Below are 23,080 nucleotides of genomic sequence, written 5' to 3' on the forward strand. Positions count from 1 at the left end.
TGTAGACAGAGCAAAAAGTGAAGAACAGACACCCAAAATATACAAGTTCATGTTTTCAATGTGTATGCCCTCATACATTTGTTATAAAACTTGAAGTTGAATTCATCTCCAGATGATTAAGTATGGCTACATAAAATTATCTTTCAAAATAAAATACATTAGAGTGAAAGGGGCTTCTATTTATAATTATAACCAAAAAACAGGCATACACTGGGACTCTCTCAAGTAAAATACAATATGAAGTGATCCTGTCAAAAGGACAGCACAGCCCCACAAGAAATGCAACCTAGGAATACCCAGAGTGAAACTTTTGCTGGTGCTGACTGTATTCTCCTCTTACTTGCTCTTACAAACACTACAGCTAAGAGGAATTTTTCATGGTTCCAGCAATGACACACTACTGCTCCATTCCTGACAGGCACTACAACTTCAAGAATCACTTGAGAAAAGCCCCTTATGTTGCCCCAAACCTGGGCATGCATCATAAGGAAATTTGCACACACATAGCAGTAGAGAGGATATTGCAACTCCTGTTGTCACCTAGTCTAAGGAACTCCCTACAGTCAATCATCCCACATATTGTTCGATCACACATGGCAGACAAGATTTGGTATAACTTCAACAGAGAGAACATTGTGATTATGGTACCTTCCTCTCCTGGTCGTAATTTGTACCACTGTCTAGCCAGAAGGTAAGTGCTTCAGGCCTTTCATTATTACTAGTACAACCAGCACTAGACAACCTTACAACTAGCAGAGCCAATATCAAAAGTGCCTGAATAAATGCCTATCACTTGATATGAGCCATTACTCCTAGTGTAGGAGTAACCAAACAGAGTACATTCCACACACTGTATTCTATACCACACCTGCTTGAATTGCTAGAGTGTTTCTTCTCTTGGTAACCCAGAGAGATATTTGGTTTCTTCAACTCTGATATAGCACTCTCTGTGCTCAAACTCTCTAACCACAGCCAAAGAAAATATACAAAGTTTACACTATGGTGTCCAATTGGCAATAAATTCAGAAACATATAACACAATGATACCTAGAGACAGATTTTAGGGAAATATATAGCCTACTACAAAAGCCATAGAAATAGACATCCATTCCACCAGACATGATAATCTGAAATAGGAATATAATGAATATGAAAAAGAGAATATGATACCCCCTAAAGATACTAGTGACAGAGTTTAAAAATATTAAAATGAATAAAATACATGATAAAGAATTTAGAGGGATTTTCATAATGCTCAATGATATTCAAGAGAATACAGATAAACACTTAAATGGAACTAGGAAGAGATTTCAGGATATAAATGAAAAATTTAGCAAAGATATAGATTTCCATATAAAACCAAATAGAAATCTTGGAAATGAAAATGATAAATCAGATAAAAATTCACCCAAATCCATCACTAGGTCAGGTGGAAAAAGGAATATTAGCACTTGGAGAGAAATCGTTCAAGCTATCATAGACATTCAGGAAAAATTGAAAAATTAAGAAAGCATTCAAGATTTCTGGTGCACCATTAAAATATTAAATGTCCACATTATTGACATATGGGGAAAGAGAGATAAAGGTTTGGAGTGGGAAAAAACCTATTCAATGAAATAATATCAGAAAACTCTAAAATCTTGGGAAAGCCATGAATGTCCATTTATAAGAGTCTCGTAGAACCCCCAAAAGAACATGCTCAAAAGATATCTTCATCACAACATTATAGTCAAACTGGCAAAGGCAGGACTAAGCAAGAATTTTTAAATCTACAAGAGAAAAATGACAGGTCACAATAAGGGTAGCCCCATTGGACAAAACAGATTTTTCAGCAAAAAAACCTGTAAGCCATGAGGGCAGGAAATGATGTAATTGAAGAACTGACAACCTAAGTTTCTATACCTAGCTAGGTCAACATTCAGAAATGAAGGAGAAATAAAGACTTTCCAAGTAAGCAAAAACTGAAGGAAATTATGATCACGAGTCCAGGCTTACAAAACCTGCTTAAGAAAGTCCTACATTCAGAATTGGAAAAAGTAACTACCATCATGATAGAGTGTGAAAATATAAATTCCACTAGAAGAGTAGATATACAAATGAAAATAGAAAATAATCAAACAATATTATTAACACAATAACCACCAAACTACAGAAATGAAGAGAGAAAGAAACAAAAAACAAAGCAACTAGAAAGCCAAAAAATATCAGATGTAAGTCTAGCCTTTTAATAACTCTGAGTATAAATGGACTATTTTCTCCACATAAAAGATATATGGCTGAATGGATTGAAACCATGACCCAGCAATGTTCTGCATACTATAAGAAACTCAGCTCACCGGTAAAGACATTCACAGGTTGAAAGTGAAAGAGTGGCAAATGATATTCCATGCAACTGGAATCCTAAAACAAGAAGAAGTAGTGATACATATGTCTGAGAAAATAAAGTTTAAAACAAAAGCTTTAAAAAGAGACCAAAAAAAGTTAGTATATAATGATTAAGGGCCAATTTGTTGAGAAGTCGTAAGGATTATAAACCTATAAATATCTAATATCATAGCAGCAAATTGTATAAAACAAATACTATTAGAGCTAAAGCGAGACACATATTCCAGTGCAATAATACTGGAGAGGTTTCAATTCCCTAGTCCTACCAATGGATAGACCATCCATTAAACTATATTGTACTACACAGTGTATCATTAGACTATTCCATCTAACAGCTGCAGAATAAACTCATCACAAGTCTGAACAATTTTTTAAGAATTTGATAGTGTATTGTATTTAATTCAATATATAAAAGCATTTTAACATATCAATATAAACATTAATTATATATTTTATATTTTTATACTGAGTGTTCAAAGTTGTATATTTTATACTTTCAGTAAATCTCAGAATCAATCACATAAGAAATGTTGAGTTGTCTTACTAGACCATCTTACTATATGGTACTGTATAGACTCAGAAGTTGAGTGAGCTTTGCAGGAATCACTTCATTTTTCTTACTTTTTTTCATGTTTTTTTTTCATTGCTGGAGATCAAACCAGGGCTTTGCACGTGTTAGCAAGGGTTCTATAAGTGCGCTAGACCCCAGCCTAGTTTTTATTTTTATTTTTAATGCTACAAGTACTTACTGTAAAAATGCAGATATTTCAAAAACCTATAAAAATGAAAATCTTTACTTTACAATCTTCTATTTGATACAATATTCTATTACATGTATGTACCTTAATTTAATCATCACATTAATGATCTCTTAAATTTTTTCTAATTATACACTGTGCATAGAAATTTTATCTTTATGTATGTAAGTATTTTTAAAATTAAGTTTATTGCTATAATTTAGATATACATAATGACCACATGCATCACAGGGAATTTGTACCTATATATGATATATCTTGATTCCTCTTTTCTTTTCCATTCTCCTCCCCTCCTTTCAACCTCTGTCCCCCTTCTCATTTACAAGAGCTTTGTTGCCATTTTTCCTTCTTTTCTCATTTTTTCTTTTCTCTTCCTTTTCCTCTTTCCCCCTTCAGTTCCCCTTTCTTTTTGAACAATTTCTTCTTATTTCACATTATCTATAATAAATTTTAGTATTTATTTACACTTTCAGTTTCTCACACCAGAGAGATTTGATATTTACACATGTATGTCCGATTTATTTCACTTAAGAGTATGGTCTCAAGTTGCATTCATTTAGATATAAATGTCTCAAGTTTGTAGGTCTTTATGGAAAATACTCACTCCACTGTATAAAAAATGCAATTTTTTTATCCATTCATCAGTTGATGGGCATTTGGATTGGATTTAGCTATTACAAACTGTGTCACTATAAACATTGGTGTGCATATATTGCTGTGGTTTTTAATTCTTTGGGGAAGATACCCAGAAGAAGAATAGCTGGATCAAATAGAACTTCTAATCCTAGTTTTTTGAGGAATCTCCACACAGATTTCTACGGTGGTTGCACCAGTCTGCAATCCCACCAACTGTGGAGAAGAGTTCCTTTATTCCCACATCCCTACCAACATTTTTGTTGGTTGATTTCTTGATAACAGCCATTCTTTCTGGAGTGAGACGGAATCTTAGCATTGTTGTAAATTGGATCTGTCCAATGACTAGTGATGTTGAAAATTTTTTCATATATTTATTTGCTGTTTGTATTTCTTCATCTAAGAAGTGTATATTCATCTCAGACTCTCATTTTTGGATTGAGTCTTTAAATTTGGAGGATCATCGCTGCCGCCTCCGCTACCGCTAGTGGAAGAAAATGGCGGAAGGTGGAGCAGCAGATCTGGAAACCCAGCCTTCAGACATCGCAATGCTGCTCATAACCTTGGTCCACAAAGGAGACACCTGGTATTTGGTAGATAGTCTCTGGTTAAAACAGTGGAAAAAATATGTTGGGTTTGACAGTTGGGACAAATACCAGATGGGAGATCAAAATGTATATCCTGAACCCACTGATAATTCTGGACTTCTCAAAGATGGTGATGCCCAGTCACTTAAGGAGCATCTTACTGATGAATGGGATTACATACTATTGCCAACTGAGGGCTGGAATAAGCTTGTTAGTTGTTATACATTTTGGAAGGTCAGGATCCAATAGCATGAAAGGTGGTTGAACAGAGTATGTTTGTAAAACATTGCAAAGTAGAAGTGTATCTCACAGAATTGCAGCTCTGTGAAAATGAAAACATGAACAATGTTGTAGCTCAAAGATTTAGCAAAGCTGACACAATAGATACAATTGAAAAGGAAATAAGAAAAATCTTCAATATTCCAGATGAAAATGAGGCCAGATTGTGGAACAAATACATGAGTAATACATTTGAACCACTGAATAAACCAGACAGTATCATTCAGGATACTGGCTTATAACAAGGACAGGTGTTAGTGACAGAAAAGTGAAGATGGAAGGTGGCCAAGGGGTCCTTCTGCTCCTAAGTCCCCAGGTGCATCCATTTTTTCAACTTTACCAAAGATCTCTCCTTCATCTCTATCAAATAATTATAACAACATCAACAACAGAAATGTGAAAAACTCAAATTATTGTCTCCCATCATATACTGCTTATAAGAATTATTATTATTCAGAACCTGGAAGAAACAATGAACAGCCAGGCCTTTGTGGCCTAAGTAACTTGGGAAATACGTGTTTCATGAACTCAGCTATTCAGTGTTTGAGTAATACACCTCCACTTACTGAGTATTTCCTCAATGATAACTATCAAAAAGAATTGAATTTTGACAATCCCTTAGAAATGAGAGGTGAAATAGCTAAATCATATGCTGAACTGATCAAGCAAATATGGTCTGGGAAGTTCAGCTACACTACCCCAAGAACATTTAAGATGCAGGTAGGACGTTTTGCACCTCAATTCTCTGCCTATCAGCAGCAAGATTGTCAAGAACTACTAGCTTTCCTATTAGATGGGCTACATGAAGATTTGAATAGAATTAGGGAAAAAACATATATACAATTAAAAGATGCTGATGGAAGACCAGATAAGGTGGTTGCTGAAGAAGCCTGGGAAAACGATCTAAATAGAAATGATTCTATCATAGTAGATATATTTCATGGCCTTTTCAAATCAACTTTAGTTTGTCCTGAGTGTGCTAAGATCTTGGTAACATTTGATCCTTTTTGCTAGTTGACACTTCCACTGCCTATGAAGAAAGAACGTACCTTGGAAATTTATTTAGTTAGAATGGATCCACTTACTAAACCTATGCAGGTAATGATTATGTTCTTTGCAAATTTATTATTTTTATTAAAAAATTAGTGTTGAATCATTATAAAAATTTAGTGTTCCACCCGTAAGCACAATTTGATAATAATTTTTATCATATAAGAGATTTTACAATATTTTCTTATTTTGGAAATCAGAACTTTTTAGAATCTTGAAAGGGTAAAAGAGATCATGTGGAAGCAAAATCTCAAACGCTTTCTTTCATAAAAGAAAACTGACTCCTTGGGAGACTGAGGCACAAGAATTGTGAGTTTGAGGCCACCCTGAGCAATTTAGCAAGAGCCTCAAAAAGGGAAGGTGGGTATAGCTCAGCAAGCCTGAACTTATCCCCAAATACTTCAGAAGAAAGAAAGAAACTGAGATGTTGTTTACTTTCACTTACAGGGATTTAAAAAATAGAATATATGTCTGTAGAAAATAATACTATTTTTCCAGTACTGGGAATTGAACCCAGGCCCTTTGCATGGAGCTACATCTCCAGCCACCCCCCCTTTTTTATTTTGAGATGGACAATCTTAGGAAATTGCCCAATGTGGGCTCAATCTTAAGATTCTCCCTGCTCAGCCCTCCCACAGTGCTGGAATTACAAGCATGTGCCAGCACACCCTGCTGAAAGCAATGTAGTATGTTTTAATACCTATAAATTTTAGACATTTTAAGAATTGGAAGAGAAATGGAAATTCAGTTAGACTAAAATCTTGGTTTACTATGTTAATCTTTAATACTTTGAAGTTTCAAATATTGCTTATTTTATGAAAAATCCCCATAGTAAGCATTAATGTCAATTGTCTGATTTCTTTGCCAGTGTTTTGAATTATTTTACATTGTCCGAGCAAAGTACTATATATTCTCCCTTCTTTATTAATTAACCTGTTTTGAAGTTTGACACTTCCCAATGAAAGTAGCTTCCTCATTTTCTACTCCTATCCACCTAAATTCTATTACAGTACTTGGCAAATTTTATTTTGACATTCAGTTTACTGGTGTTGTATAGACCATGGACTCCCTTGAAGATAGAAATCTTATAAATCTTTGCATTTCCAATACTTACAACTCATAGATATTAATGCAGAAGTAATCAAAAATTTTATTCACTCATATATTTTATTGGGTACTCTCTGAGTATAAAGCTTTGTTTACTAAACAAGAAAGAGATGGTTCCTACTTTAGAAAATCATTTTGTATAAATCCTCAAATTAGAGTTGTAGCCAAATTGTTTATGTATAACAGTCATGATCTCTATATGAAGGTTATGCTTTGAACAAAATTATTATCTTATTCATAAAAGAAAGTGTTTGAGTTTACTAACAAGAACATATGCAGTGTTCTTAAAAGTAGTTTTCTCACTTAAAGTAATTAAAGCCTAGTTAAGAAAAAAATAAATTTGGAGGATTTGATTGTTTTTTCAATTCTTTATGTGTTCTAGATATTAGTCCTTTGTCTGAGGAACAACTGGTTACAAGTTTTCCCACTCTTTGGGTTGTCTCTTCACTCTGTTGGTGATTTTTTTGTTGTTGTGGCCGTACAAAGCTTTTTATAGGATGAGACCCCCTGTTGTCAATTCTTTATATTATTTCCTGTGTGATTGGGGTGTTGTTCATGTACTCTTTGCCTAAACCCATGTCCTCAAGAGTTCTCTCTATTCACTCTTCCAGCAGATTTAGTGCTTGTGTTTTAATATTTAGATATTTGATCCATTTTTGATTTTTATTTATTGCATGAAGAGAAACATGATTCTAGTTTTAGTCTTCAGCATGAAGAAATCCATTTTTTTTCAGCACTGCTTATTAAAGAGGCTATCTTTCTTCCAGTGAAAGTATTTGATCCCTTTGTCAAAGGGAAATTTAACAATCCCATGAACGAAATGAATATGAGGACATAAAACACCCAAACTCCTATGATACAGCAAAAGAAATACTAAAAGAATTTATAGAATTGAGTGCCTAATCAAAAAATAGAATTCAAATAAATAAGTTAATGATGAACTTCAAGGAATTAGAAAAGCAAAAACAAATTAAACTGAAATTTAGTGAAAAGAAATCAATAATAAAGATTACAGTAGAAATAAAACAAGCATCTTAAAGTATAATCCAGTGTGTCAATAAAACAGAGCTAATTCTTCAAAAAGATAAAAACATGGCAGGCAGAGAGCAATATACAGAAAGAGAAATAGATTGAGTGAGAGAGAAAATTAGAGATAAAAAAGGTGGTACAGTATTACACCTGATAACACAGAGATACAAAATATCATTAGGGATTTTGAAAATGAAATGGACAAACGTGTGGACATATCAATGACTAACCAAAATTGAACCAGAAACATACTTAAAAACCAGAATAGAATAATAAGAGATAATTAAATTGAATTGTTAATAAAAAGTTTCCCAGAAAAGAGAAGCCCAAGATTGGATGGTGTTATGGCTTGTGTTTTTATGTCCCTACAAAGCTTCATGCTTTTCCAAAGGTGGTTGAGTCTAGAGTGTGTGATTGACTCTTGGTGGGGCTAGGCCCAAAGGAATTGGGATAAAGGGCATGAGTGCTACCTGACCTAAGTAGTCTAAATATGATAAAAGGGGCAGGAAGATGCTAGTAATGTTCCCTTATTGTTTTTGCTATCTTGTGCATGCCATGTTGTTTCTCCTCTGCAATGCCTGTTTGCCATCTACCCTGCCTTGGAGCCAGCTGATTACAGACTGAAACCTCTGTGAACTGTGAGCTAAGTAAACCTTTTTCCCTTTAACCTTGAGTGTTGGATATTTTGCCTCAGTGATAAAAGAAAAGTAACTAACACAGATGGTTTGTTTCAGTACTGAATTTCATCAAGTATTTTTTGTTTTGTTTTATTTTCTTTGTTGAGATAGAGTCTTGCTATATAGCTCAGGCTGGCCTCAAACGCATAGCCATCAACCTGCTTCAGCTGGGATTACAGGTCTGTGCCACCACTCCCTACTCATCAAATTTTTAAATGACTAAGACCCATGCTTTTCAGACTTCCATAGGCTTGAAAGAGAGGAAACACTTCCAAACTCATTCTATGATGCCAGAATTATCCTGTTATGAAAACAAGACAAAGACACACATAAAATAAAACTAGACCAATATTTGTTGAACATATATCCAAAAATCCTGTACAAAATCAAATTTAATAGCACATGAAAAAGTGTCATACACATGATCAAGTAAGTTTCAATCTAAAGATGCAAGAAAGATTCAACATATGCAAATTAATAAACATAATATATCACAGAATAGAATGAAGGATAAAAATTTATGATTATCTCAGAAATGGAGAAAAAACATTTGATAAAATTTCACATCCCCTCATGTTACAAATTCTGAACAAATTAGGTATAGAAGGATCATAACCTATGTAAACTCATAGCCAACATCATACTGAATGGAACAAAAATGAAAACATTTCCTCTAAAATCAGGAAAAATAAAATATGACCACACTCACTTTTCTTATTCTATGTACTATTAGAAATTTTTGCCAGAGGAATTAGGTAAAAGAAGGAAATAAAATGCACACAAATAAAAATGAAAGAAGTCAAATTATCCTTTTATGAAGATGATATGATTCTAAAACAGAAAAGCCTAAGGATTCAACTAAGTGACTATCAGAACAGAAAAATGAACTCAGTAGAAGAGCAGGATACAGATACAAAATCAGCATAGAAATATCAATAGCTTTTGTATACACTAATAATCAACTTGCTAAGAACAAATCATGAATGAAATTCCATTATGATTAGCCAAAATACATATATAGGAAGAAACTAAGGTAATGAAAAACCTCTATGATGAAAATTACAAAACACCAATGAAAGAAGTTGAACAAAAAATGTGAAAAATAAACCTTGTGTATCAGAAAAATTAATATTGTTAAAATGCCCATACTCTCCGAAGGGATATACAGATTCAGTGCAATCCCCATTAAAATACCAATGAAATTCTTCACAAAACTAGAAAAATAGAACTAAAATTCACATGGAAACACAACAAACCTGAATAGTAAAACTAATCTTGAACAAAAGCAATAAATCTGGAATAAAGACAGTACCTGATTACAAGATGTACTATAAAATTATAGTTTTTTTTTAAAAAACATGGTATTATCATAAAAACAGGCATGGAGATCAATGAAAGAAATAGAAAAACAAGAAGTAAACCCCCATACATCTATAGCCAACATTGTCACTACAGGTTCCAAAACCAGGGTGAAGGAAAGAGTTTCTTCAAAACACGGTGCTCAGAAAAGTGGATATCCACAGGCAGAAGATTGAAACTTAGCCCCATCTCTCACCCTATAGAAAAATAATCTCAAAATGGAAAAAAGACCTTAATGTAAGACCAGAAACTTTGAAATTGCTAGAGGAAAACATAAGAGAAGCACATAGAAGAAGAACATGTTGGTGCTGGCAATGATTTTCTACATAGAACTCCAAAAGAACACAAAACAAAAGCAAAAAATGATAAATGGAATTGCAATGAATTAAAAATAAATCTGCAACCTGCAGAGTAAAAGAAAATATTTGCCATCTACGGCATTCATCTGGCAGAGAGTTTAATAACTAGGATATATAAAGAACTAAAAACAACAACAAAAAATAAGTAATCCAATTAACAATAAGCAAATAAACTGAATAGATATTTCTTAAAATAAGAAGTACTAATGGTCAATAAATATATGGAAAATGTTAAGTATCGTTAGTTATCTGGGGAATGAAAATTGAAACCAAGTGAGATACTGACTCACCTCAGGTAGAATGACTAAGGTAAAGCAAAAATTAAAATTGAAATTAACAATACATTCTCATACATTGCTGGTAGGACTCTAAATTAGTACAGCCACTGTGGAAAATAGTATGGCAGTGTCTCCAAAAACTAAAAATAGATCTACCACATGACCCGGCCATCCCACATCCAGAGCAAATTAAGTCTACATCAAAAAACTAATATGTGAATCACATCGTTATAATGGTACTATTCATAATAGCTAATATAAGGAATCTGTCTAGTTACCTATCAAAAGGTAAATGTACAAAGAAGATATGGTGTGATTATTATGCTATTTTATGATATTACTCAACACAGCATTAATTAAATCTTGTCATTTGCATCAAAATGAACAGAATCAAAAGACATTGCATTAAGTAAAATATGCTAGACATGGAATTTCAAATATCACATATTGTCTCTCACATGTGTCTACTAAAACAAAAGAAAATAAGAAATGAAAGTAAAGTAGTGATTACTAGGAACTGGAAAGCATGAGGGAGGATGAAAGTGGAAGAAGGACAGAGGGATATGATCGGTTCATATTCCATGCCTATATAGAACTATCACAATGTATTCCATTAATGTGTACAATTAATATGTGTGATCAAAATGGATTTAATGAAAGAATTTAAAAGTTTGGTAAAATATTTCAATAAAAAAGGTATATGGAATAATAATTTGAATATTGAAATACACAAAAAATATAAATATTAAAGCAAGATCTATCAGATATGCTTGAATCTAGGAGCCTGGTTAGAATAATTTAAGGAGAGCTGGGCATGGTGGTGGACGCCTGTAATCCCAGCACTTGGGATGTTGAGGCAGGAGGATGGCTGCAAGTTTGAGGCCAGCCTGGGCTACATAGTGAGTTCAGGGCCAGCCTGAACTACATAGGGAGGCCCAGACTCAAACAAGCAAACAAACAACAACAACATCAACAACAACAACAATAATAATAATAATAATAATAATAATAAAAAAATAATTTAAGGAGAATAGAAGATGAGACAAAAATAATTTACCAAGTTGAAAATTGGAAAAGAAAGGAAAAGAAACAAATGTTTATCTTGCTTTTACTATGTTAATTTTAGTACTGGATAAACAAGTAATACATAAAGAAAAATTATTGAATTATATCTCCATATTTCAATCTCTAGTAGCTCAGGTTTTTCAACAGGTAAATTGTAAAAGGAAAGTAGGATGGAGGCATAAAAAAGTAGCAATGTTTCTGAATGGATAAGAGTAAATCATAGTGTTCTCAGGTGATGAAACGTATAACAAAATGAAAATAAATTATTAATATGCATGTTAGCTAGTGGTTACTTTGGGGAAATAAAGTTTGTACTTGAGATAGTACATATGAGAAGCTTTCTGGGATGAAACTAACTGAGTTCTATTTCTTGGCCTGCATGGTTGTCACATGGTTATAATAAACTGTAGGATAACTTACAGAATTGTTGTGAGATTTTATAGTATCCGTTTTGTTTGGGTTTGGGTATTTTTGTTGTTGTTGTTGTTGTTGTTGTTGTTGTTTTGTTTTTGGGGGGTGCGTGGTTTTTTAGGTTTTTTGTGACAGGGTCTCACTCTGTAATTCAGGCTGTTCTTGAACTCTCTAAATAGTCCAGGCTGCCCTTGAACTCCTTAAGATCCTCTCACCTCAGCCTCTTGAGCGCTGGGATTACAGGCATGTGCCACCACACCCAGTCTAGAGTCTGGGTTTTATTTTAAAATAAAAGGAAAAACATACTTACACCTTGGTCCCACTTCCAGAAATTCTTGTTTCATTGACAGGGTAGTGATGGTGCCTTAGAAATTTTGCTAAATCACCTCTGTGACATTGAAGAGGCATCACCTCAAGCAGTTTTAATGTATAAGTAGGTATTTTTCTCTCCTTCTATAATGTGTTGGATAATATTATGAGTTTGTTATGTTTGTTATGTTTACACTGTATGGCAAAAGAGTACTTTATGCCATAACACATATCCACACAATGTATATGTTATAGGTATCTTATGGACATTTATCTGAATGTTTAAAAGCAACTATTCATGACTCTTTCATACCAAATTTAATACTTAGAATTTTCCAAAAGTTAATTCCAGTATTTCAACTACATAAAGCTAAAAGCAAGTCCATTTTTCATTTTTCAATATGTTCAATTATTATTATATTTAAATATATTTTATATGTACCTTCTGTAATATGAAGTATAACTTTGGATTGATAATTATAATCTTTATTGTAAAACTTTTCCTAAATGAGCTTCCTCCTACAGTGACAGAGGCTCTCATATTTCTTCGGTGTCACAGTTTCCCTTCCTTGCAAATGTTTGTTCTTGACTGAAATATTTTTCCTCTTACCTTGTTGGAAACATAAAATTGTCAATACACTATTACCCCTAAGGCCTGCCAGGTTGTACATTTTATAAATGATCCAGGCCCCTTGATTCTCTTTTCCCTTGCTGTTCTTATTCTTATTTATTCGCTTTTCTCCTGTTTATTTAGAACTTCCTCTAAAGGATAGTTTAGAAAAGAAAAATTAATTGACATCCAATTCAAACTATCCCATGCTTATTATATTTTCTAATAAGAACAACTGTGAGATCACAGGTTAGATCAAAATATCTGCATTTATGGTCATAAATAGCCAGGCCCCAATTAGTCGCGATATCCAATCATGGTTGGAGCCTTGAGTTTTGGTTTTGTTAATATACACAGTAGTTTTTCACTGCTCCAATCATGTCTTCAAAGAAAGGATGTTTGTTAAAGACACTTTAAAACCCAGGCAATTGATGTGGTAACTTCATCTAAATCAACCTATTTCCCATCATTATACATAATTGAAAGTTAATTCACCTGTCAACACTAATAATGCAGTAATTCCATATTTGTACATACTTGTGCATTTATTATCTTTTTTAAATTACAATAAATCTTATGACCTGAAATAGTCTAGTCTAGCTTTGAATGACTTGTTTCATTTTAACATTTTTCTAAACCCATCAACAATATAAAAACATCAAGAACTATAGTACACATGATTTATTTTAGAATGTCACAATCCAAAGTTAAAGCAGGCTTTATTCATCTTAACCAAGGTGGCTAGCCACATACCTGCAGATGCTACAGCATCATTCAAGTAGCTGAATGATAGGCTATTTTAACTCTTTATCATTCTTTAATTTTATTGTGTTGCACAACCAGAACATAGATAAATAAGAAGAAAATGTTGCAAGTTCCTTAATATTTATATGCTTCACATAAGCTTTAACCTTGGGTCTTATTTTGTTTGCTAAAACACAATGTTTACCACTAGAATCGTTTGACCAACAGTATAATTTTTAAATAAACAACTGTACTAAACATATTAGCTGCAATATACTTTTTCCTCTTGACCACTAATGAGTGAATCATAGCAACAGCCAACATCCACAAAATATTAAAAGACAATTACATTTCAATAGCCTCTATTATTTTGAATAGCTATCTGTCTTTGATTGGTGTAAGATCCTTATTATATAATATGTTTTATATTCATGAGTTTCATAGTTCATAACATCTGATCAAAACATTTAATTGGTCTGTACTAGTGAGCTTTTCCATTACGGGGACACAATACCCTACACTTATAACATTAAAGAGGAGAAAATGACCAGAGAAGGAGGAAAGGACTAAATGTAGTATCTAAAATTGTGCCACCATGACCCATCCAAACACATTCAGAAATGTGTTCCACCAATCGCTTGGGCAATTGTCATGCCTTTTCAGTGGACATAATCAAGTTTAACCATCACACTGTCATAACCAGATGCAATGTTTTCTATGAGAGTATTTGCTAGTAGCTGTATGATCTGTTTTCCAAATATTCCTTTCTGCATTATCTAATAAAAATCTTACAAACAGCACATAATTATGTCATAATAAATAGAATATATTAAATATAATTTAGCTTTTCAATGAGTCATAATGAATTTAAATACAAACTCTTCTTTAGATAGATAATTACCTTAAAAATACAAAAGGTTTATATATGTCTTCATTCTTATAAATTATTGTCTGTTATTATGGTTTGGGTATAGATGTCCCCCCAAAGTCTCATGTGGTCAAAGGCTTGATCAAGAGTTTGTGAAGCTGGAATTGATTCATGATGTGATGCTAGGCTCAAGGGCACTAGGATTAAGGGTGTGAGTGCTCCCCACCCTAAGTAGTCTGAATAAGATTGAAGGGACAGGGAGACAATGTTAAACTCTCTTTTGTTGCTTTTGCTGTCTTCCTCTGCCATGAATGAAAGCTCCCTCTTGTTATCTTTGCTAGCTTGTGTGTGCCATGTTGTTTCTGCTCTGCCATGCCTGTTTGTTATCCCTGCCTTGAAGTTAGCCAATTATGGACTGAAACCTCTATGAACTGTAAGCCAAATAAACCCTTTAGCTTCTAACTTTGGTGTTAGGTACTTTGTCTCAGCAATGAGAGTAAAGAAACTAAGACATCTGTCTTCAGCAGATTTGCTCTGATGCTTGGAAAATGCTGTTACATATTCTCTGAATTCAGTTTAACTGGGATACTTAGAAAAATGCAGATCACTGCATCCTATATTTGATTTTTGAATTGCAAACTTTGAACAAAAATGTCTATATTTTAATTTCTAAAATATATTTTATTACAATTTCAGTTGTATTCAACAAAAGGAAATTCATAATGAAATAATGCTTACAAATAAGAATTTTCATAGTACTTTTATGAGTTTCTACCTTTGAAAAAAGAAGTGAAAACCATATGAATCCCATACAGGTAGGAGGTGAACTGCAGGCAAACAATGATCCCCTGAGATTAAGAAAAAGCTTTCCTGGCATACCCGATGTGCAGTCAGGCAACATTTGACCAGACAAAAGAGAAGAGACAAAAGCTAGGCATAAAAGAAATGGGGCCAAAATATTGACAGCTCTTTCAGAGGGAAAATGAAAGGTCCCAGATAGCAAAGATTACCTCCATAGAAGAATGTTTTAATAGAGAAAAAAAGCACAAATATGTTAAACATTTTAACAATTTGAGTATTAGAATTTTACACAAAGTATGTTGTACAGTGCTTTTAATATCTCCCAAATATTAATATCATAACATTTTTATATTTATTAAAAGTAAATTTTAAAAAATTATAATACCTTTTCAACATGAAACATTTAGTGCTTACAGAATTCCATTTATGTTATAAATGGACATAGCTCTATATATTGTCTGATTTTATATAACTCAATAGTTGATTTATTTCAGCATATCATATTGGTATCATATGAATCTCATGTCCAGTAACAAGTTGCTTTCATTTGTCTCATCTATCTGTTCATCTAATTACTGTAATATCTCCAAGAGCATAGACAAGGAAAAAAACAAGGAAAATTATGAGACAATTCGTCTAGTCAATAATTGCAGTAGAGGTCAAAAGTTGAAGCTTCTAGATGAAATTAGATTTGTGGCTTATTTTTTGTTGGTTCAGATAAACTTAATCAAGAGGACAAATATTTTTATTTGTTGGAAACATCCCAAAATGTAAACAAGAATTTAATTTTTTACCATTAATTTGAAATCTCTCATCCAGCTAAAATCCCATTCATAACTGATGACCTAGTGGGGAGCTATGCAGTAGATAACCCTTATGCAAAATCCTTCCTTGCAGTGACAGAAATAGAAAACAAAATAATAAGCTTTGTTTATTCTCTTGCTCTGTGAAATCTTTTTCATATCTTCTTCTACCCTATACTTATCCACAATTATTACAATAATCTACCAAACATCTAGAAAAATCACCTGAATTATATAAATCATTTCTACAGAATTATTTCAATGAAAAGGAAGTTAATGTTTACACAAATCAAATTTATGAGTAAAATCATTGAAGCTTACCAAATATCTACTTTTTAATATATTGTAGTGTTCATAATATGACTATTTATAGTTAAATATGTTATATATAAATCAAAATTCATGTCACATTTAAAATATTTCCAAAAAATAAAGCACAGATTCTGAAAAGAATCTTTAGAAATCTTAAAAGGAAAATATCTGAAAGAAAAATCTCTATCTTAGTTGAAGAATATTAATTTATAAAAGTCTGACTTTAAAGACTTTCTGTAATCATAAGAGTCCCATTAAATATACAGCAGGTGTTCAGAGATTTGGCTATTTAAGATTTAAAGTTCAATAAGTACCTTAGCCAAATAAGCCATGGGACTTTTCTCATTCCTTGACCATATGAAAGATTCCTCTGTGGCCAAATTTGCCTTCTGGAGCAAAATTCACCCTAAACTATATCTTTTTGACTATACAAGCTTTGGATAAACTTCTCTTGCTAAGTTTAATGTGCTAAACAGATTGAGCTACAGTTCTTAGAGCTATCTTGAAACCTACTGATAAGAAGTCATGTCTAATTTGTGACAAATAAACAGTTATCTAGCTGCTTTTTATTGTAAGATAACAATTCCATATCTTCTTTCCCAGGTCCAAGATTTAAAGTGGATCCACAATGCCCATATGCAACACAGCACAGGCAACACAAGAAGTCCTTATTCTCTGTTCCCTAGGTCACACCTTTTTATTCCTTCATAATATTACTTAACTCTCACAGAGACCAGACACTTTTTAATACAGTCACTTTGTGCCTGGTTCTTTTATGTGTGCCTTTGCAAGCTATCTCTAATGCATGCCTTTGTTCATACAGATATACCTTCAGGTTACTAATGCTCTCTGCTTGCTCCACCCGCATTCACTTTGTGATATATTGGTATTCTTTCACATTTTATGCAGCAATGGTTTCTTTTGTCTTCATTCTAACTTACTTTTTAATTTTTTTTCTAATTCCATTTTATTGAAACTATCTTCTGGACTCCATTTATTACTTCTTTACTCCTTTTAGAACAAATATAATTTCTAAATTGTTCCCCATGCTCTCCCACCCTTCCTTTGCTCCTTCCTTCTGTACACTTTTATTTTCTATTTCTTCACTGATTGCTCAATCTTGCAATCCTGACTGTACCACAAAATGCAACTAGAATGGAAGAAAGCATAAAGATAGAGTAGAAAACTAAATATCTAATATGTAAATATCAAATTCATAGAATAGGAAAAATTATAGTATTCCAGACAAAAAAATTAGAACAAGGGTGTGTCCTAGATTTTAAAAACAAAAAGAAGAAGAAGGATAAAAGGAAAGGTATAAAAAAAAATTTAAAAATTTTAAAAAAGGAAAGGTATAGAAATCCTGAAAAGTCTTCTTTCCTTAGACAACTTGTTATAGGTGAAGGCATGAATGAGGCAGTCAATGTGAAATGGAAAGATTAAATATAACTCTGCCTCTTGATGATTAAATCCTCAGTGTCTTATACTGATACTCCCTTTGCATACAGTGAACCAATGTTATGCATTCCTCTCGGGAGATGAGAGAATGGCTTTTGGGGAAGAAAAACTGAACAATATCTGAGAAAAGATACATACATACTAAATGTAAGGTGAGACTGAGGCACGAATGAGACCACCAAGGCAGGCAAAGTCTAAGCAACATGCAATGAGTTTATTGGCATCTGGGTGCAGATGGGCCAAGGGCAAGAAGGCTATTGGCAACAAGAGGAGGGTGTGAGTGGTTATATGGGTCATTTTAGGTAGGGGAGGGGCCACTGGTCAAGAGGGTGGAAAATTTTAGAGTCCCATGGGTGATGGGCCTGGGGCTGGCTGATAAACAGGGCAGTGGTGAGAGCAGCAGGGCAGCTGCTGGCTTCTTGTTATCTCTGCTCCTGTAGATTCCAGTAGTGGGTCTGCTTGGGTGGGGGTCCAAATTTGGGGACCTGTCACATACCAACATTTTTAAAACCTATATTAAATAGTATCTCTAGTGTGAGAAACTGAAAGTGTAAATAAGTATGAAAATGATTAAAATGAATAATTGATAATTTGAAATAGGAAAAGGTCAAAGGGGTAGGGGTGGTGGGAGAGGAAGGGGAAAGGGAAGAAGGGAAAGGAAAAATTATGAGGAAGAAATAAATGGAAACAAAGTCTATGTAAATAGGGAAGGGTGGTGGGGGTGAAGGGCACATAGGTAATGGGGGAAAAATAAGAACTAAGATACATCATGTTCAGGTACAAACACCCAATGATAAATGTAAATGTATTGTATACCTAAAATGTACCCATTAATATATAAATTAAAAAAAAGATTTATATAAAAAAAGAAAAAAGGAAGAGAGAAGAAAAATAAATAAATAAAAACAAATTGTCAATGAGAGGGCACATAGTGTGAGAAAACATGATTTGAAACATTAAAAAAAAGAAAACTTAGTTAACACTTTGCTTAAAAAGAAATGTGAGAAACTCGTGTGAAGAAAATTTTCTATTCATGAAATATACAAAAGTAGATATATACTACACACCTGTTATTCTTGCTAGAATACTGTATATCATGAGTATCCCTGTTCTCTTTATATTAAGTTATAAACATAATGCAATCCCAGCCAAAAGACCAATGAGCTAGTTATGGAATGAGTCATACTGATACTGAAGTTTATATAGAAAAAATATGTAAAAATGGAGGGGAAAATACTCAGGAAAACAGAGGAAGGATTAAATTTAGTAGATGTGAAAATGTATTAGGAAAGCCTTGATAATTAAAACATTTTGGCACTGGTGTATGAATAATTAGATCTTTAGAACAGTGAAGAAACCCAAAATTGGACCCAAGAAAACATAATTCATTATGTGAAAGTTTTCATCTCAAATAACTCACAGAAACATTGATATTTTATGGATATCCCATGAGACCATGAGTTTAAATGAAATGAATCAGACACACAGCTTAAATACTGCATGATATTTCTTATATGAGAAGCCCAAATTGTAAATAAAGAGAAAAATAAATGATAGTAAGAAGTATAGAGACAGTTCTTTCTCAAATGGGAAGGAGATCAAGAGATGGAGTCAGGGGAAGAAAGGAGGATGAAAAAAGGAATTAAAATGTTTTGTTCATGTAGCAACTCTATATGAGGATGCAAACATAGGTACTGCAAATATGTAGTAATAAAAATGGAGCTGAAACAGCTAAGTAGCAATTTGGAAAAAGATAGAATTAAATCCATACCTGACTCTATACACAAAAATCAATTTGAAATCAATCAAGAATCTAAAATTGTATTTGAAGAATAACAATATTGGAGGAATATGGATGAATTCTGTTTAACCTCAGTTCAAAAAACTGTTTTAGGCCAATAATGAAAAACCCAGAGAAAAATAAAAACAGAATAATAATTTGATTACATAAAATTGAGAAATAGAAACCAAATAGCATCTGGGCATTGTGATGCATGCTTATAACATCAGCATTCCAGAGGCTGAGGCAGGAGGATTGCTGCAAGTTGGAGGCCACTCTGGACCACATAGTGAGCTCAAAGACAGCAAAACTACATAGGGAGACCCTGTTTTGAAAAAAATTACTAAAAAATTAATAAAAGAGTGTCATTAACAAAATCACAGGAAAATCGACAAATTATGAGACAAATTGTGAAATAATGGTAATATATACATGTATATGCATCTAAAAGGATATCACCAACAAAAAAAGAACTAAAAAATGCTGGGAGAAATGACGGGGCCTGCAGTCACTAGTCAAACAGTACCTGAGAGGAGGGGTGAGGATGAAAGAAAAAACACACTTCAAAAGAAAAAAGACAGAGTCGTCCGGGCTCCCAAGACTGAACTACGAGTTTATTTTTCTCTTCCCTTTTATACAACCCGTGAGTTTGTTACAGGTGAATTTGGTTGTTACAGCTGAGTTTGGTTGCTACATCATGACCCTTATCCAGGGACACCTGCTTCCCTGCTTTCCAGTCCCTTGGCAATTCCCCACCCTCATGGGCCTTCCCATTTCTCGGGGCACAGAACATTCATCACATTCCAGGGCAATCTCTGAAGGTAAACATCCAATTTAGGTAAGGACGCGGTTCCTCATAACATAGTCTCCATGAAATGGAGGGTAAGATTCAAAATGGAGTCTCCTTAGCTACCACCGCTCTCCACAGAGAAATGACCAAAGATTCATTAAAATAGAACATGTACACACAATTCAGAAGAAAACACATCTGTTGTAAGGCATTGAGGGAAAAACAAGCATTTCTGTATATTCCTGTATATTGAGGTTCAGTATGCAAAGTAGTGTAAATGTTCCAGAGCACAATTTAGCAAAATGCAACAGATTTGCACATGCACAAATGTATTCATTAGAGAATTGTGCATCATTATACTGTATTGGACATAACACAATGCTGGCACATAGGAAAATGGTTGAATAAAATATAGTAACTATACATGAAGAACTGTGCAGGCAAAAGAAAAATGAAATGTTTTTGAACTGGTGTTCAATTATGTGCAGGTTATATTATTACATGAAGAAAACAAGGGATAAAGATTTTAACAATAAGAAAGGAAAATCATAAAATATGCATTCATCTGCTCATTTAGATAAATGGAGGCACAGAAGTGATAAACCAGAAACTAGTGTGGAAATTAAGTGAAAAAAATCATCAGTTTAGGTAAAATAGAAGGAGGGTGACTGACACATCTTTTTGGATACATTGATCCTTATAAATATAGTAATGTTTCAAAACTTCTAAACAAATAAATGGCAATAATATGAATTGGGTAGACAACCTAAATTGAATAAAAGCAGAAACAAACAAACTTAACTATTGTAAATTAATAACTCACTGAAGGAACAGGGAAATCATCAAGGTAAATAAGCTTGAAAGGAATTTTTTACTATACTCTGTAAGAGTAAACATGAAAAAGAACTGTACTCAAACATCATAGCCTAGTCAGTAGGTTTATTATAATTAAATAGATTAATAGTCCTAAACTGTTTTTTATATATTCTAAGATCCAGTAAATAAGTAAATATGTATTTCATAATGAGAGGCAGGATTCTCACTATTGTAGAAAAGAGGTATTATTAGGGAAATAGGAAAGACTAGATGAAGCCTGTTGCATTAGATATGTACTAGAAGTATTAGTATAAAATCATTGTTTTACATTTGCTTATATAAACACACACAAAATCACACATACAAAGATACACATTTCATGTCATACTCTACTTTTTCAGAGGAAAAACTTCTTTTCTTAAAGAGATAAAATTTTCCTTTAAAAGAGTGAATAAAACAAAAAATATAAAACAACAAGGATGTAGAAATCCAACACAGATGTAAGACTAAATGTAATACCAATGGAAATGTAAGGAGAAACACAAGGATGGGAATTGTGTGTGAAATTAGTGGTTCACTAGTCCAGATAGAGAAAAGAAGGTGCAGGGGTCCATGGAAAATGTCTCTAAGAAAAATAATTGAAAGTATTGTAGATGATTGACTTATAGATTTGTTCATACCGATAGGATTGAGATATTGGCAAAGTACTAAATAAATAACAGAAAAAGAGCATTTTTATTTCTAATAAATATGTAAAAGTTAGAGTGGAAAGGAAAAGTAATCACTATGTTCCACATCATGTTTCTCAACAGCACATTAGATAAAATATGATCATCGAATAAATTTTAAAGAATAAACAGAAAAGCACTTCAAGCTCACAACTTTATGTCTAGCTGAATTGTTATCTGAAAATAAGGGCATAATAAAAACATTTCTATGAATTCATGACCTCAAAAGATTCATTTCCTTAACACCCAGGTTGAAGAAATTTTGGGATGGAATCCATACATAATAAGAAAAACAATTGCAGAAGTGGGAAAAGATAAGTATTGTAATATTAACCAATAAGCATTAGTTTTTAAATTAAGTTCAACTCCTGTAAAAATAAAGAATATAACATTTTAATCCAGCAGAAGGAAATTTCATTTTTTTTATAGAAATCAAGTATAGAAACAAAGTGTAACACAGAAAAGTGTAGTAAGTGTAGAAAATTTGCACAACTCATCTATTAAAATGTAAAGACTCTCAGGCAAAATTAAAAATAAAATATTTAATTGTATGTTGCTTTCAAAATACAGTCATAGGATTGAAAATAAAGGGATTAAAAGCAAGTAAAATTAACCAAAATATCACCACCATAGAACCAACATAGTCACATAAGCACCTAAAAAATATAGTTTCATATCAGACAACTGATGAAATAGTGGAGATATTTTAATAGATCTAAGCCAGAATTAGGCTATCTACAGACTATGGGCCAAATCCTCTCTGCCACATATTTTTGCAATAGAGCTATATCAGAACAGAGCCACTTTCATTTGTTTGCATATTGTTTATGGATCCTTTAGTTCTACAATTACAGAAACAGGATTCATCATGGCTGAATAGAGGAGCCACATAGGAACTACTCAGAGAAAATGAACTAAAATCTAATTGGCAGAAAGGAAGGGACATACATTCTGATGCCAAAATTTATCTGAATTAAAAGATTTGTAGATAAAACAAAACATAGGCATAGGCCTTTATAAAATGATTATCCAGCCCACAGGCCTGCCTGTGGGTCTAGTTCCTGTGCTCAGAGCAGGAATCACC

At 33.0% G+C, this 23,080-nt stretch overlaps 1 long non-coding RNA gene and 1 pseudogene across 1 annotated transcript in view; one reads left to right on the plus strand and one right to left on the minus strand.

Annotated features, from left to right (window-relative positions):
• The window catches only part of LOC110345138 (uncharacterized), a 147,131-nt gene that overhangs the window by 26,886 nt on the left and 97,165 nt on the right, over positions 1-23,080 (minus strand). The window lies entirely within an intron of this gene.
• On the plus strand, positions 4,219-4,897 carry LOC101712111 (ubiquitin carboxyl-terminal hydrolase 15 pseudogene; annotated as a pseudogene).

The sequence above is a fragment of the Heterocephalus glaber genome, unplaced genomic scaffold (assembly GCF_053883595.1).
Source record: "Heterocephalus glaber isolate CG9 unplaced genomic scaffold, H.glaber_assembly_v1.0 deba00001569, whole genome shotgun sequence".
In the NCBI taxonomy this organism is placed as follows: domain Eukaryota; kingdom Metazoa; phylum Chordata; class Mammalia; order Rodentia; family Bathyergidae; genus Heterocephalus; species Heterocephalus glaber.